Source organism: Salvelinus alpinus, chromosome 4, assembly GCF_045679555.1.
Source record: "Salvelinus alpinus chromosome 4, SLU_Salpinus.1, whole genome shotgun sequence".
NCBI classification, from domain to species: Eukaryota; Metazoa; Chordata; class Actinopteri; order Salmoniformes; family Salmonidae; genus Salvelinus; species Salvelinus alpinus.
Window position 1 is genome coordinate 74,941,750 of NC_092089.1, and position 18,663 is coordinate 74,960,412.

Sequence of the window (18,663 nt, forward strand, 5' to 3'; positions counted from 1 at the left end):
GGATTGGATCTGTCCATCAAGAACCCTGAACCCCCCCCAACCACACACACACACACACACTAAGCATTCATTGTGAGACTCTTGATATGTGGCTGACTTGTCATATAACAACCCACCAGCGAACGGCAGGCTGCTGCTATAGCACAGGATTACTTCCTTCAGCAAAACACCCATCTCTTTGAACGATGAAAACACCTCTTGAGAGAGCTACCACTTGACAATAAAACCTCCAGCATCTGTCTGAATGGGAGAGATGGGGAGCTTTCTCGGTTAAGCATGTTTCTCGGTACAGCAGTATCACAGTGGCACGGGGCTAATGATTCCCTCACCCCACTGACAGCTAGACTCAGATTAAATGGAAAAAAGAGAAGGGAAATCTGCAAGAGCTTAAAAGAGCAAGTGACACAGTTCACGCTACAGACTGAAAATTAGAGTGGAGGTGGGAGAAGATAGTTCCATGCTGCATATCAAGAAACTAAAATTAATGCAAAAAAAAAAGTCTTTAATGTCAATGTCGAGGTAATTGGGGTGCAAATATACTATATGTCTTCATTATTTACTGACTCATTAACAAACTGCATGGGAAACTATGTAGTACCAGAGGTGAAAAGTTTTGATTTCATAACATACTGTAGGTATGGAAACATTTACATGAATTTAATGTACAGTGCCGATAAAAAGTATTTGCCCCTTTCTAATTTTCTCTACGTTTGCATATTTTGAATACTGAATGTTCTTCAACCCAAACCTAATATTAAATAAATGTAACCTGAGTAAACAAATAACAACAATTACATACTTATTTCATAAACAAAGTTATGCAACACCCAATGAAAAAGAATTGCCCCGTTACACTCAATAACTGGTTGTGCCACCTTTAGCTGCAATGACTGCAAACAAAAATGACCTGTAGTTGTTGATCAGTCTCTCATGTCACTGTGGAGCAATTGTGGCCTACTGTTCCATGCAAAACTATTGTAACTCAGCGAAATTTGTGGGATTTAAAGCATGAACTGCTCGTTTCAAGTCCTGCCACAACATGTTAATTTGGGATTAGGTGTGTATTTTCGGTGTGCATGTTAAAATGTATACAATCCAAGTCTGACCTGAAGAAAGCTCTGTCTTTATTTATGCACTGTAGAAAGAAGGTGAGGTAAGTTGTGTGACTGTGTGTATGCGAATGTGAAAGTTACATGAGTACCAATCATAATTTCTATGGTGAACCAGCGATACAACAACCTAATGCCCCCTAGAGCTTTGAGGCAGGATCTTATCTCTAAACTCCTCAAAGGGGGCTCTCTCTCTCTCTCCTCTTACCTCTCTCTAGGGGCTCTCTCCTCTTCCTTCTCTCTAAGTGCTCTCTTGGTGCTCTCTCATTCTTGACTGCTGGTATGAGGCTCTTACTGTGCAATGCAGTGTTTTGTTTTCGCCAGGCATAACGGGACCCATTTCATCCAAAAAGTTATACTTTGAATCATCTGTACATAGAACACAATTGTTGATGATCATCCAGGTGCTTTTTGGAAAACTTGAGTCAACCTTTTGGATGACATGGGTCCCATTATGCCTGCCAAAAACCAAACACTGCATTGCACAGTAAGAACCGCAAACCAACAGTCAAGCATGATGGTGGTAGTGTGATGCTTTGGGGACCGCAGGACGTGACTGCCGAGTGCTGAAGAGAGTAGTGTGTAAAAATAGTCTGTCCTCGGTTGAAACACTCACTACCGAGTTCCAAACTGCCTCTGGAAGCAACGTCAGCAACTGTTAGTCCCAAAACCTTAATAAAATGGGTTTCCATGGCCAAGTAGCAGCACACAAGCCTAAGATCACCATGCACAATGCCAAGCATCGGATGGAGTGGTATAAAGCTCGCCGCCATGGGACTTTGGAGCAGTGGAAATGCGTTATCTGGAGTGATGAATCACGCTTCACCATCTGGCAGTCAGTGCAGGAGAACTCTACCTGCCCCAATGCATAGTGCCAACTGTAACATTTGGTGGAGGAGGAATAATGGTCTGGGGCTCTTTTTCATGGTTCGGGCTAGGCTCCTTAGCTCCAGTGAAGGGAAATCTTAACACTACAGCATACAATGACATTCTAGATGATTCTGTGCTTCCAACTTTGTGGCAAGGCCCTTTCCTGTTTCAGCTTGACAATGCCCCCGTTTACAAAGCCAGGTCCATACAGAAATGGTTTGTCGAGATCGGAGTGGAAGAACTTGACCTGCACAAAGCCCTGATCTCAACCCCATTGAACACCTTTGGGATGAATTGGAACGGAAACTGCGAGCCAGGCCTAATCACCCAACATCAGTGCCCGACCTCATTAATGCTCTTGTGGCTGAATGGAAGCAAGTACCCGCAGCAATATTCCAACATCTAGTGGAAAGGCTTCCCAGAAGAGTGGAGGCTGTTGTAGCAGCAAAGGGGGGACCAATTCCATATTAATGCCCATGATGTTCGACGAGCAGGTGTCCACATACTTTTGGCAATGTAGTGTATTTTCGGTGTACATATTAGGACAGGCAAAATTGTATACAATCCAAGAATAACCTGAAGAAAGCTCCCTCTGTATTTATGCACCGCAGAAAGAAGGTGGGGTAAGTTGTGTGTCTGTGTGTAATGTGCATGAAAGTTACATGACTACCAATCATCATTTCTATGGTGAACCAGCGATACAACAAACTAATGCCCCCTAGAGCTTTGAGGCAGGATCTTATCTCAAACTCCTCAAAGACCTAGGGTCTCTCTCTCTTCTCTTCCCTCTCTCTAGGTGCTCTCTCTTCTTCCCTCTCTCTAGGGGCTCTCTCTCTCCTCTTCCCTCTCTCTAGGTGCTCTCTCTCTCCTCTTCCCTCTCTCTAAGGGATCTCTCTCTCCTCTTCCCTCTCTCTAGGGGCTCTCTCTCTCCTCTTCCCTCTCTCTAGGTGCTCTCTCCTCTTCCCTCTCTCTAAGGGCTCTCGCTCTCCTCGTCCCTCTCTCTAAGGGATCTCTCTCTCCTCTCTCTCTAGTGTCTCTCTCTCCTCATCCCTCTCTCTAAGGGTTCTCTCTCTCTCCTATTTTCTCTCTCTAGGGACTCTCTCTCTCTCTCCTCTTCCCTCTCTCTAGGGTTCTCTTCTCTCTCTCTAGGGACTCTCTCTCTCATCTTCCCTCTTCTCACAGGCTCTCTCTCTCCCCTCTTTCCTCTCTCTACGGTCTCTCTCTCTCCTCGTCCCTCTCTCTATCCTCTTCTCTCTCTCTAGGGGCTCTCTCTCTCTCCTCTTCCCTCTTCTCACAGGCTCTCTCTCTCTCACTCTTCCCTCTCTCACAGAAAGAAAGCATATGGCTCTTCAATGAGTAATTTCCACATGGTGGATGAAACCCTTGAATGGGACATAACCTAGCAGTTGTAGTGGAGCTGGTGGAGAGATTCAAGTTCCTCTGTGTCCACACCACTAAGGAATGAATGTGCTCCACACACACGCACACAGTTGCGAAGTGGGCATGACAGTGCCTTGTCCCCCTCAGGAGGTTGAAAAGATTTGGCATGGGCCCACAGATACTCAAAAGGTTATACAGCTGCACCATTGAGAGCATCTTCATTGGCTGCACCACCGCTTGGTACTGCAAGGCACCCAACCACAAGGCAGTGAGTATGGCCTAGTACATCACTGGGTCAGAGCTCCTTGCCATCCAAGACCTCTATTCTAGACGATGTCAAAGGAAGGCCCTAAAAAACGTCAGACTCAAGCCACCCAAGTCATAGACTGTTCTCTCTGCTACCGCACGGCAAGCGGTACCGGAGCACCAAGTCTGGAACCAACAGGACCCTGAACAGCTTCTACTCCCAAGCCATAAAACTGCTAAACAAAACTGCTAAATAGCTAATCAAATGCCTACACAGACTACCTGCATTGACCCTTTTTTAACTAACTCCCTTGCTCTGACTCTATATATGCACCCACACACACACACACACTGACACCCCAACACACATATACACACTACTTAGGCCCACACACACATAACATGCACACATGCATACTGGCACAACACACACTCACACACTGCTGCTGCCACAGCTCAGTCTATTATCTATCCTGTTGCCTGGTCACTTTACCCCTACCTAGATGTACATAGCTACCTCAATTACCTCGTACCCCTGCACATCGACTCAGTAATGGTACTCCCTGTATACAGTATAGCTAATTGTATTACCTCGTACTCCTGCACATCCACTCCTCAGTACTGGTACTGCCTGTATATAACCATGTTATTACGTCGTAACCCTGCACATCGACTCAGTACAGGTACTCCCTTCCCTGTATATAGCCATGGTATTACCTCGTAACCCTGCACATCCACTCCTCAGTACAGGTACTCCCTGTATATAACCATGGTATTACCTCGTAACCCTGCACATCCACTCAGTACTGGTACTCCCTGTATATAACCATGGTATTACCTCGTAACCCTGCACATCCACTCAGTACTGGTACTCCCTGTATATAGCCATGGTATTACCTCGTAACCCTGCACATCCACTCCTCAGTACCGGTACTGCCTGTATATAACCATGTTATTACCTCGTAACCCTGCACATCGACTCAGTACAGGTACTCCCTGTATATAACCATGGTATTACCTCGTAACCCTGCACATCCACTCAGTACTGGTACTCCCTGTATATAGCCATGGTATTACCTCGTAACCCTGCACATCCACTCAGTACTGGTACTCCCTGTATATAGCCATGGTATTACCTCGTAACCCTGCACATCCACTCAGTACTGGTACTCCCTGTATATAGCCATGGTATTACCTCGTAACCATGCACATCCCTTCAGTGCTGGTACTCCCTGTATATAGCCATGGTATTACCTCGTAACCCTGCACATCCCTTCAGTACTGGTACTCCCTGTATATAGCCATGGTATTGCCTCGTAACCCTGCACATCCCTTCAGTACTGGTACTCTGTATACACATTTTATACAGTAGCCAAGTTTTTTTTTACTTGTTGTTATTCATTATTCACGGTGTATTTATTACTCATGTCACAATTTCGATTTTATCAATTTTTTCTTTAACTCTGCATTGTTGGAAAAGGACCCGTAAGTAAGTATTTCACTTTTAATCTACACCTGTTGTTTACGAAGCATGTGACAAATAACATTTTATTTTATCTCATGAGCCAAGACACAAGACAGTAATTTTGCTACCCAAGCGTTAGTGGCCAATCTACGTGTTGAGAGTCTTCAAGGCATGCAGAAACCCCACATTCTGTTTCCACAACTCGTTGTTAAAGCAGACACAAATGCACGACTTGGTCTACTGCTCTGACAGTACAGGCCTGAAGGGACTGAGGATCAATGGCTTGAACTAATAAGACCAGACCCAATGTCCTAATGTTCTGTTATTATTTTGAGTTGGTCTTTTCTTATTTGTCCATGTCCAATAATTGGATTTGTGTCTGAATCGTCAAAATTATCATGCAAATTGTCTGTGCAAATTTGAAAAGCCTTTCTTCGATTAACAAAAAGGAAACATTTGACTCTAGAATCAAGTTTACAAGTCAGGATTAGACCTTTGCTAATACTCACCCACTCAACTCTAATCCACTGTGCTGACGAAGTCGACATCCTTTACCAGGACACAAATTACTCCATAACAGGCTTACCAGGACAACATTGCTAACCAGCACAACATGGCTTATTAGGATAACAAATGCTGCAAGGAGTTATATTCAACTGTCTCCCCACACACAGCACTTTGTAACCGTCGAAAGAGCAAAGTGGTCAATACTCTAAATACCTACCTGGCTTCATTGCTGAATAACTGGGGCAGAGAGAAAGAGGGGGGAGGTGGCAAAGTCGTCGTGAGGACACCTCAAAGTGGCTGATGAAGGCAAAACACACAATCGATGGCCCTGCCATTACTCCCTTATCATTCTTATCAGGTTTTACAATATAGACAGATTATTTCAGTTTAGAAATACAGCTGAAGTCGGAAGTTAAATTAAAACTCATTTTTCAACCACTCCACAAATTTCTTGTTAACAAACTATAGTTTTGGCAAGTTGGTTAGGACATCTGCTTTGTGCATGACACAAGTCATTTTTCCAACAATTGTTTACAGACAGATTATTTAATTTATAATTCAGTGTATCACAATTCCAGTGGGTCAAAAGTATACATACACTAAGTTGACTGTGTACTTTTTGGAGAATTGCCCTCTGGTCTGATGAAACAAAAGTAGAACTGTTTGGCCATAATGACCATCGCTATGTTTGGAGGAAAAAGGGTGATGCTTGCAAGCCGAATAACACTATCCCAACCGTGAAGCACGGGGATGGCAGCATCATGTTGTGGGGGTGCTTTTCTGCAGGAGGGACTGGTGCACTTCACAAAATAGATGGCATCATGAGGCAGGAAAATTGAAGCAACATCTCAAGACATCAGGAAGTTAAAGCTTGGTCACAAATGGGTCTTCCAAATGGACAATGACCCCAAGCATACTTCCAAAGTTGTGGCAAAATGGCTTAAGCACAACAAGTCAAGGTATTGGAGTGGCCATTACAAAGCCCTGACCTCAATCCCATAGAACATTTGTGGGCAGAACTGAAAAAGTGTGTGCGAGCAAGGAGGTCTACAAACCTGATTCAGTTACACCAGCTCTGTCAGGAGGAATGGGCCAAAATTCACCCAACTTATTATGGGAAGCTTGTGGAAGGCTACCCGAAATGTTTGACCCAAGTTAAACAATTTAAAGGCAATGCTACCAAATACTAATTGAGTGTATGTAAACTTCTCACCCACTGGGAATGTGATGAAAGAAATAAAAGCTGAAATAAATCATTCTCTACTATTTTTCTGACATGTCACGTTGTTAAAATAAAGTAGCGATCCTAACTGACCTAAGACGGGGAATTTTTACTACGATTTAATGTCAGGAATTGTGAAAAACAGAGTTTAAATGTATTTGGCTAAGGTGTATGTAAACTTCCGACGTCAATGGAAGAAATGGGTTGTTATTTCCATGCTGGGATGATTGGTGCTAAAATGTCTTAATGACATTTAGGATACAAACTGTGCCTTTTATATAGACCTTTTAAACTGTCAAAACAATAACATGTTCTGCAGCAATGGATGTTCCCCAGTAAACATCCGGTGCTGCAGCACGCCATAATTGCTAACTAGCTAGTTAGTTGGCTAGCTAACACAAAATGATAAATTCGTACTTCTTGATCCGACACAAAAATGTAACATTAATTATATACACACATTGACTTATTTGCTACCAGATCCACTCAACAAAATCATCAGACAAGATACATTTCTCTCGCGACAGCCAACAATATAAATAAACTACATTTTTCTAGCATACGAGTGCAGTGTTTGACGGCCACATTTTATACATCAAAGTTAGCTAGCAGCAGTATTTACCCCACTCTCTCCCCCTTCACTAATCTGTCTCTCCTAGCTCTTCGTCTGCTCCCTCCTTAACGCAACTATATTTTACATACGTTTTTTGCTCACTTAGTTTCAATTAAGACACATACTGTAGTTTTAATGAACCGGTAGCTTGTGCTAGGCATGTATTATCGTTCTCACATTATGAGACCAAGCTAGTGGTCCACCTTGTGGTGATAATGTTGAACTGCATATTAAATACACCAGGATGATACATCACATGAAGCAAACAAATTGCAACTATTTCAAGCAACATGTATTTTGAAATGAAATGAAATGAACCTTAATATTACTTTCTACACCCTCTTGACAGTGAGATTTGCTAATAATGTCTCTCTCCTGAGCATGTCATTCTTAAGGCCTACTTTCATTACAAGGGTAGGGCTTGCTCTAATCCATTTCATGATGGCATGTCCAGTAGCTGTAGTCAAATCTGGTCAAATCTGGTAGCCTTTAATTCGGTTACCATCATTAATTGTCTAATGAAAAAAAAACACACACACACTGATCTTGCCCATATCAATCCAGCCATTTATTTTTATTAGCAAATTATTAACACAGACAATTTATCAGATGTGTGAGTGCTTTTCCTATTTCTAATAGTATCATTTCAAATGCAGAAAACGTCTCTGTAAAATGTAAACAATGTGTGAGGATTTGTGAATCCTGTTTCAGCATACAAATGACAAGCAACATGTACAAGTGCCAAAACTAATCCCATCATATGTCTGCATTGGACGTGCCCATGAGGCAAATACTAATCCCATCATATGTCTGCATTGGGCGTGCCCACGAGGCCAATACTAATCCCATCATATGTCTGCATTGGGCGTGCCCACGAGGCCAATACTAATCCCATCATATGTCTGCATTGGACAGTGCCCACGAGGCCAATACTAATCCCATCATATGTCTGCATTGGGCGTGCCCACGAGGCCAATACTAATCCCATCATATGTCTGCATTGGGCGTGCCCATGAGGCCAATACTAATCCCACCATATGTCTGCATTTGACGTGCCCACGAGGCCAATACTAATCCCATCATATGTCTGCATTGGACGTGCCCACGAGGCCAATACTAATCCCATCATATGTCTGCATTGGGCGTGCCCATGAGGCCAATACTAATCCCATCATATGTCTGCATAGGACGTGCCCACGAGGCCAATACTAATCCCATCATATGTCTGCATTGGACGTGCCCACGAGGCCAATACTAATCCCATCATATGTCTGCATTGGACATGCCCACGAGGCCAATACTAATCCCATCATATGTCTGCATTGGACGTGCCCACGAGGCCAATACTAATCCCCTCATATGTCTGCATTGGGCGTGCCCATGAGGCCAATACTAATCCCATCATATGTCTGTATTGGACGTGCCCACGAGGCCAATACTAATCCCATCATATGTCTACATTGGGCGTGCCCACGAGGCCAATACTAATCCCATCATATGTCTGCATTGGACGTGCCCACGAGGCCAATACTAATCCCATCATATGTCTGCATTGGACGTGCCCACGAGGCCAATACTAATCCCATCATATGTCTGCATTGGGCGTGCCCATGAGGCCAATACTAATCCCATCATATGTCTGCATTGGACGTGCCCACGAGGCCAATACTAATCCCATCATACGTCTGCATTGGACGTGCCCATGAGGCCAATACTAATCCCATCATATGTCTGCATTGGACGTGCCCACGAGGCCAATACTAATCCCATCATATGTCTGCATTGGACATGCCCACGAGGCCAATACTAATCCCATCATATGTCTGCATTGGGAATGCCCATGAGGCCAATACTAATCCCATCATATGTCTGCATTGGACGTTCCCACGAGGCCAATACTAATCCCATCATATGTCTGCATTGGATGTGCCCACGAGGCCAATACTAATCCAATCATATGTCTGCATTGGGAATGCATGCCATAAATAATCTCATATCCACTGTAACCAAAAGGGTAGACCACGTATAGTGGTGGCAAGAGAAAAATCCCCTGGTGAGTGACCACAGTGAAGGGTAAATTTTACATTGGCTGCAAAGTGGCTGTGTAATGTAGGAGTGCCATCCCTGTATGGCTGACCAGGCCAGGACACAAACCCTAGTCAAATTACACGTGTAGCTAGCATGCCAACAACTGGAGGACAGTGAGTGTAGAGGAATTAAGCAAATCGGTGAGCAAAATCGCAGGAGGAGATCCTCCAGAGCCGAGATGCTTACAGTATTAAAAAATATACATTCATGATAGACAGGAGACACTATTTCAAGTCTCAAGGGGAATGACATCACATCACAGGGCTACTAGAACTCAACTGCAGCTCACCTCTGCTACGCTCACACCCCTTTCACCTCTTCCTATGCCAGTATAACTCAGCCACCGACTGTGATCTGAGTCAATGTAGCATAATTAAATACCCACAAAATTAATAATGTGGGTGCAAGATTGACTCAGTTGACACAATCTGCTTTGCTGGCAGCTGATATTAATGAGGAGGTCAGTGAGTGTAGCAGAGGGGTGATTGTGTTGAGGTTGATGTGGAGAAGGAGGAGGTCAGTGAGTGTAGCAGAGGAGTGAGTGTGTTGAGGTTGATGAGAAGGAGGAGGTCAGTGAGTGTAGCAGAGGGATGAGTGTGTAGCACATGTGAGCTAGTTCACAGGTGAGTGCTATTCTCTTGAGACCTGAGACCTAAAGAACTGTTATCATAGCCCAACCAAGATCATGTTTTGGAATGATAATGAATGGTGCTTTGTGGGTATGAAGTGCTGTTGTGGACAGGGGATCCTAGGTCGGCCATACAGGGATTGTTACACCCACACCAATGATCAAGGACACCAGCTGCAAATCTGTGCAATACCATCAAAATGAGAGTAAGTGAAAAATGAGAGTGAGTGATAACCAAATAAAACAGACACACAGGAAATGTTCAATGACCAAAAAATACACCATACTTAATTCAAATAATCAACACTTTATTTAAAATCATACAAAGAACGCCTATGTAGATGGTTAATGTGTTTCGACATTCATCTTACTCCAAAACAAGAGATGATTGAATAGTTAAATGATGTGTCTAATACAAAAAATAAACAGAATGTCTGTGTTGGGCTGGAACTGTCACGACTCCCACCGAAGGTGGCTCCTCTTCCTGTTCTGGCGGCGCTCGGCGGTCGTCGTCACCGGTCTACTAGCTGCCACCGATCCCTTTTTCCCTTTTCTGTTGGTTTTGTCTTATTGGTTACACCTGTTTCTTGTTTAAGTTTTAGTTGGGCTATTTAAGCCGGTATGCCCTCCTGCTCTTTGTGCGGGCTTATTTTTCCTCTGTTCATGTTTGTGGTTGTGCGATTTCCTTTGTTTTTCCTCCAGACTGGTTGGGTCCTGGTTTTGGGCTGGTCTTGTTATTTGCGCCTGGTGTTTTGGCGTGACCATTTTCCCTGCGGCGGAATAAAACATTGTTCTTTACCCTCTGCTTCCTGCGCCTGACTCCGTACCCACTACGCATAGATTGCATGACAGGAACAGAAACCTGCAAGCCAAGTAGCTCGATCTCTAGGAGCAAGGTTGGCCATACATGTTCTAGGTATATGCATTGTTACTTTTAACATAATTTTTGTGGTCCTACAACCAATTCTAACAGTAAACCAGTACCATATATAACCCATTGGTGATATGAACTGCAGTCTCTCCAGGACTAGGGACTTTCTTTGGGACCTTCATCCACAGACACGGTTTAGCAGCTTCACAGGTCTCTGTATCTGAGATTAGGAAAAACAGAAATTAGACCAGGACTTGCTTCATTATTCTCAAGTGATATAACATTTTATATTTCGTTGCAATTGAGTTTTGTTATTGTCATAGTTCTCTCTTTGGGACGGGACATCTGTTAATTAGCTAGTTAGCTTAGCTACTTGCTAGGTAGCTGACATGTTTTTAGCAGATCAAGCTAATGTTTGTGTAATTAAAAAAACAAATATTTGATGGCTGTCGATCCTACTTATATGTAGCTAGCCAGCTACCTGACATTACCTAGAATAGATGGTTGTTAAAAAACGTTAAAAACGTACCCGTCTGCTACACATCATCCTGGCGCTTTCACCTCCATTTTAAATGTTCCCCGGACAAAAGGACTATCCCACCCATGAATACTATGGTCAAAAATGCAAATTTTGACCTTGAGAAAACAACTAGACTAAGTTAGCTTAGCTAGCTAGCTGTTTACAGCCGTGACGGAACATCTGTTGTGTACAAATGCACTGGAAGTTCTTTGGAGGTCCAGGGTTCACTTCCACTCCTCCTAAAAAATATGTTAAAAAGGCCTATCAGTGGAAGGTCTCATAACTTTCAATTCCTCTATGTTTGATATTCTATTCTACAACAAAAAAGCACATTGAATCTCATATTTGTTCTAAATTTACATATTTGTTGCACCAGTCAGTCCCCTCCAATATAACTGCAGCTAATGGCATATTATAATAATCTTTGATGTGTTCAAAGCCAAATGTTACCCTCTCTCTGTTCTCCTTCTGCAAACATAATAGTGCTTAAGTAAACGTGCTGTCAGGTTGGCATTTCAGTGCTATTGTTGGAATTCAATATGTGTGAGAAGCCAAGCTGTGGCAGACTGATAGTGTCACAACACCTTACTGTGGCCTCCCACGCCTCGTGGTGGCATACTGGGCTTGTGTTGAGCCTGAGAAGACCTGGACAGATATTAAAGGCATCAAACCTCAGTTCAAGGTCAAACCTGGGGTGCCTTCACTTAAGTCAGACAGACAACCTGAGGTAATTGGATCTTCTGTTTTTCATGGATTGAGGCCAACAGATGTCTATTCTCCCCCTTTCCATCACAACTGCCATTTGGCACAAAGTCCTCTCACCCCGCGCTCACCCCTCTGACTCTTACTAAAGCTTCATGTCGACACAAGCGGGAGAAGCAAAGGGGACTTTGCTGGAGGTGGCCCTCAGATGCTAGTCCCCACAGCTCACTCAAATGTCATGCTCGAAAGTGACATAGGTGGCAAGGTCAGTGTCAATGGAAGTCGTCCACGATCTGTCCTCAAGCCTCAACCTCTCCCTGTGTGCTCTTCCAAGATGGATTTGCGCTGCCACCAGTGGTCACTCTGCCACCCACCACAGAAGCAGGGAACAGAGGATGCGGCCCCGCCATGCCCTCACTGGCGACATTGTGCCGTGCGACAAGGGCACTGTGCTGGGTTCATGCCCTGAATAGTAAAACATTTCCTTTTGATTATTATTTTTGGTGGAAAAACTGCAAACCCCCACTACCTTTAGCAGTACTGGTGCGACAAGCGGGCCACATTTCAGAGAACTAGAGATGCTCCATTTCACAAACCAATGTTTGGCTGACTTTGATGGGATTCAATGAGTTGGAGGGTAATTGGAAGGAGCGGTGTCCATGATGATGGGAGTTTTACAATGCTGATGAGTAAACATATTCCATAAATGGCCCAGCTGTCGTAATGTATGGTGTTTTGCTTTATCAGGAAAATATGGGGGGGGGGGGTCCTTAACAGCTTCTACCCCAAAGCCATAAGACTGCTGAACAATTAATCAAATGGCCAACAGATTATTTACATGTACAATCATTTGTTTATTTACACTGCTGCTACTCATTGCCTATTATCTATTCATAGTCACTTCACCCCTACCTGCATGTACAAATTACCTCAACTAACCTGTGCCTCCGCACATTGACTCAGGTAGCCCCTGTATATTGCCTCGTTACTGTTATTTTATTCTGTTACTTTTTACTTTTGTTTGTTTGGTAAATATTTTCTTAACTCTTTCTTGAACTGTACTGTTGGTTAAGGGCTTAAACATTGGTTAATTAAACATGTCACAGTAAAGTCTACACATGTTTTATTTTATTGATTTGATATGTGGAAGCATGTGGCTAAGTAAAGCCTGAAATGTATTTATAATCAGCCTGAAATTGATTTATCAGCGGTGCATCTATCAGCCTGTCAGATATTGAATATTCACCCAAGGAATCCTTTTAACAAGAAACAGTAGAGGAGAAAGCGTGTTCAAGCCCAAATCAAATTCATTTTTGAAAGCAGATGGAAGACGGTCATTCATGTTTGCGCTAGACATGCCAACAAGACACTGCCTTTGTCTATTTTCATAATGACCTGTGTTATTCTTTCGCCAAGCCACAGTATGACAATGCCATTCAGGTTCCTCACTGTACCCGACAAAGGTCATCGTGTTAAAAAAAACTGAAACCCAATGTTGACAGAACTGCGAGCATTGATTTTCCTATTCCTTAATGGACTGTCTAAAAATATGCCCCTGTGCTCGGGCCACGTCTTCCCTTTCATACAGTTCAACCGCGCTACTTCCGACAGAGAAATTATGTGCTTAACCTCCTTTAATGGCGGAATTTTTGCTTCTACAGCCTGGATAATAACATGACGATGCTAATGTTACAGTAATGTCCTGTAGAGAGCTTTTAGACAGTTGGGAAGGAGGCCTGAAGTATTGACATTTTAAGATGGTGGCATTTTAGAATACTACAGTTAATTACCCTGGGCTGAAAGAAGATTGTTTAATGTCCACTTAAAGGCTGAGTACCCTATGCATCTCAGAGGCCTGCATAGAGCATGTTCTGGTAGAATTTCTGAGACTAATTCAATTGAAATTTCTCCTCAACATCAATGCATAGTTAGCTTCTAATGGCTAGCCAACGTTGAATATGACAATCTCTAGAGCGGAAGTGGACCTTCTTATTGATCACTGAAGGTCTGACAAGTCTCCTTGATGTATGAGTAGTCCATAGCTACTCTACCCATGATACTCCGATCCGTATAAGCACATCTTACACGTCCTGTATTAGCTGGGGTATAAAATCTTAATCTTAAGGGGTAAAAATACAATATATTGTCAAATGTTGTTATTGAATATGTTTGGATAATGACAAAACCATTCAAAAGAACCCTCTGCTTCTGTCTGCATACACATGTTGGGTAAATTGTGAAGTAATATTGGCTATAAACTAGACTAAACAAATTCCTAATATAAATATTAGGCATAATTCACAACTAAGCAGAAAATGTGTCAACTGTGTGGGTCCAAAAGGCATGAGATGATTGAAAATGATTTATTATAGTTAGAAGCAGGTATGTCAGTCATATTTCAGCTGCCTAGTTACGTGCATGCATACTGATTCAAACCGTAGCTGTAGGCAATAAATCAAAAGCACAGCCTTTTTGCCATCAAAGTTGTTTTCTTCTCTAATGTCTACCCCCTGTGAATGTGCTGTCTACAATTCAGAGTAATCACTGGGAAAATAAAAATGCCTTCTATTCGCCTTCCATACTATAATTCAGTGGATGCATAATCCAAGTGAAATGGTAGACCAAGTCTCTGACTCCTCCCTCAGCCACCATCAGACAGCATATATTCCTTTTACAAGGGTTGGGCAAACACACTCAAACAAGCATACACACACACACACACACACACTCAAACAAGCATACACACACTCAAACAAGCATACACGCACACACACACACAAGCATACACACACAAGCATACACACACACAAATATATATATACACACACACACACACACACTCAAACAAGGACACTCAAACAAGCATACACAGAAACATATACACACAGACACAAACATCTACACACACACAAACATGTACACACACACACACTCAGACGCACATATACCTGGACTAAATCGTTTAGCAGATTCAAAATGCTGTGAAAGCAAAATCGGTGTTGCTAATCCACAGTGAAAAGCAGTACAAGGCTGAATGAGGTCCAAATCAGAGATTCCCTTCACCATGTAACCCCGGATCAGAGTCTGTGCGTCAGTGCGGACATGGTTAACACTCAATAAAACATCAAAGAGGATGAAGCTCACAGCTCTGGACACATACAACCACACACTGAATACACACACACACACACACACACACACACACACACACACACACACACACACACACACACACACACACACACACACACACACACACATTAAATGCACGTCCGCCATAATGCTCATTAGATTACACCTATATCTGGACCGGACAAACGAATAGATGAAAAGCCAACATTCTCTTTCATGAGTAATTCCAATACCAGAGCTTTGTCACTTTAATCTCTGAACCATTAGGACAGGCACCATCCTATATACATCCACCAGCTAGCTATAAATTACAGATAAGAATTAGCCAGTCCTATTGGTGGACATTTAGTGACTGTACCTAGGAAACTGTCATCAACTTCATTTCACCCTTTCCTGCCCGTTCCACCCCCTCTACCCCCCCTGTCGATGTCTCACAAGAGGAGACACTTTTTACATTTTCATTTCTAGAGGCAGAGGGATTTATTGGACACCGCTTTACATATTACATGAGGAGGCTGCATCATATTCATCCTCCACGGCAGGTGCAGGGCTTGACAGGCACAGGCTATTTATTATTCAATTATTTTAAATATTTCAGGGCAGACAGGATGCACATGCAATCATAAATACTTCAGCCTGTTCCTACAAAGGGGCACTTGTCCGGTGTTGACAGGGAGGTGCTGTAGATTCACTACAACGATGCTGCAGTTATATTTATAAACCCCTATTTTATAACCCTCCATCATCCTATGAATCATTTTATCCTCATTTACATACAAGGACCTTGAGGAGAGAAAACACATGCTTATCATCTACATGTTTCATCACCTTATCAGCTTAGCGTGACCAAAGATGGGCATGACAGTAAGACAGGAAAGATGCAGAACTATTATGTGGGGCATGTAAGACATTTGGGCAGCTTTCGAAACAACTAAAACATTTTGTTTGCCGTCTGCTGCGATAAAGGGAAAAACATCCCTTAATATGCAGAGTAGCTGTGCGACTCAGAGGCAGGTGGTGAACAAAACGTAATCTCATGTCCCAAAGATACGGCCCCTACAAAGACGAAGACAAAACACCAGTGGTAATTATGCCCTTCCATCCAGCATTCCTGCTGGAAGCCACCATACAGAAACAGAGACCCCAGAGATAAACTGCTTTGCACACCGGCATCTTTTACTTTCCAACATTCCCCCCCATACCACCCCCTCAATACCCCCCATACCAACCCCTCAACACCCCCCATAACACCCCTCAACAGCCCTCTACCCTCTCATCCATAGATCAAAATATCCCTCCTAGAAAAAAGCAATCATCTTCCCACTGTGCATCAGGATACGGCATAAAGAAAATGAATCGCAGAAAGGCGTTATCGCAACTTTTCACTATTAGTGCCAGTAAACAGTCTGGAGATTAGTGAAACACATACCTTTCCGTCTGCTTCTTCTCTCTCTTTTCATCTGCTGCTGAGTGTTGCCGTTACCTAATCTGAGCAGTAGCTGGCTGGCTGGCTGATACACCGGGAGAGTGAAGATAGGTCCTTACCTTGACATGCCATCCAGGATCCTATAGTCCACAAGATTAGCTGACTGAAGCTGAGAGCTGCTCCTCCCAAAAAGAAAATGATGCTGCCCAAGTCCCCCTGGAACAGGAGCCTCTGAATTCAAAATTCCGTAAAACGTTATTTTTCCTCCTCTGAAGGATGTCCTTCACTGCTGTGTGCTCCTACTTCCTTTATTTCCCAGGTTGTGCTGTATCTTTTCTGTTGTGTCTCCCCTGGTATTCCACCTTATTAAACCCAAACACTGATTGGATCTTCTCCTCCCGTGTTGCAGGCAGGCAGCGATGAAGTGCGAGATCCACAGATGGAGAACACTCCTAGTGCGCACTGGCAACCCCCGAAAGTGACTACAGGCAGTCTGTGCTCTCCACACCTAGAAAACGGGAGCTGTCCTCTGTTCAGCCCAGCATGGGGGGGGGGGGGGTCCCCCAGAGTGCAAACTTTGACACCTCTCACCACCCGATAGGAGTTAGTAGTGGATAGCAAACTATTCTTGTAATTTATTTCCCTCGATTTCCTCCTTAGATTTTTTCCCTCTCCAATGTACCTTATTTTGTAGCTCTACTCTCTAGAACGCTGTCTCGGAGACTGGATGCTGAGAAGTGCCGGAATGAAATCTGCTCTCTCTCTTTCTCTCGCTCCCCTCCCTCGCTCTCTTTCTCTCAGTCTCTCTCTCGCTCACACACTCCCCTTCCTGCCTCACACTGCATCTCCCATCCCCTTGTTTTCTCTCCCTTCCTCTCTCTCTCCTCCCTCTCCCGCTCACTCCCAGGTCTGTTGTCTGACAATTACAGCGTTGGCATTCACAGTCATGTCAGATAGAAAGGTTGGCTGCCTGCACTCCTTAGGAATCCTTAGGGATACAAATAATGGTCAGATAAATATGGAAAAGAAAATAGAGTGAGTAAAGAAACAACATGACATCAAATCAAGGAATGAGGAAGTGTAAACCTCTGACTACATCATATTTGTTTCTTTATTAACTGATAAATAGCCTGCCTCCCTTCAGCATGGGGCTTTTCCATCTATCTTTTTTTGCAAACTCCTTATAGTGTATCGGGTCAGGAGTTGATGTTGGCCAAATGTTAAGATGGATTGAAGATGGAGATGAAAATAGCAGCAGCAACAGACCAGTCTTCTGCATCGAGGCAAGGACAATCCAAGCGCTATAGCAAACTGTGGAATTATACAATTAGCAGCCGAAACAAAATTGCCAGCAGTTCCCTCATACACACAGAATATTACCCTGGACGCGGAAGCTGATTTAGAGACAATATGCACAACATTTAGAAACAAATTTAGAGACAATATGCACAATATTTAGAAACAAAAGAAAACATTTCAAGTGGAGCAGCTGCATGTATCTAACCTGTCTTTAGACTTTAAATAACTAAAGGAACGTTCAGGCATTATCAGTTTGTCATGTGCTAGTCATAGTGATAGTATATGAGGGATATTTTTACAAACCAAGCATGAATAATGACTGATGATTATCACCTCAGGAATTAATTGCTGGTCATTTGTTTTACTACTTTCAGTTTCCTTATCACACAATCTTGCTTGCCTAACATTTGTCCCAAAACACTCCAGTGACTGGTGCTCTTATACCTGTGTAGTAATGGAGTAATCACTCTAGTAACAGCATGTTGACAGTTAAGATAATGCTGTTACCGAAATAATTACACCGGTACACGAGCATCTTCATGTAAAGTGTTACCGATACAGACATTAGATCATGTTTTATGTAGA

General features: G+C 43.2%; 1 protein-coding gene across 2 annotated transcripts in view; it reads right to left on the reverse strand.

The window, feature by feature from the left end:
• Positions 1-17,562, reverse strand: part of LOC139574437 (leucine-rich repeat and immunoglobulin-like domain-containing nogo receptor-interacting protein 2) — a 327,793-nt gene extending 310,231 nt beyond the window's left edge. The window contains exon 1 of one of the 2 annotated variants that reach the window (XM_071398999.1): positions 16,899-17,562. The gene's annotated coding sequence lies outside the window, so the exon portion shown is untranslated. Of the gene's footprint in view, positions 1-16,782 lie in introns of both variants that reach the window. The other variant, XM_071399000.1, reaches the window with a different exon arrangement.
• Between the last annotated feature and the right edge of the window lie 1,101 nt (positions 17,563-18,663).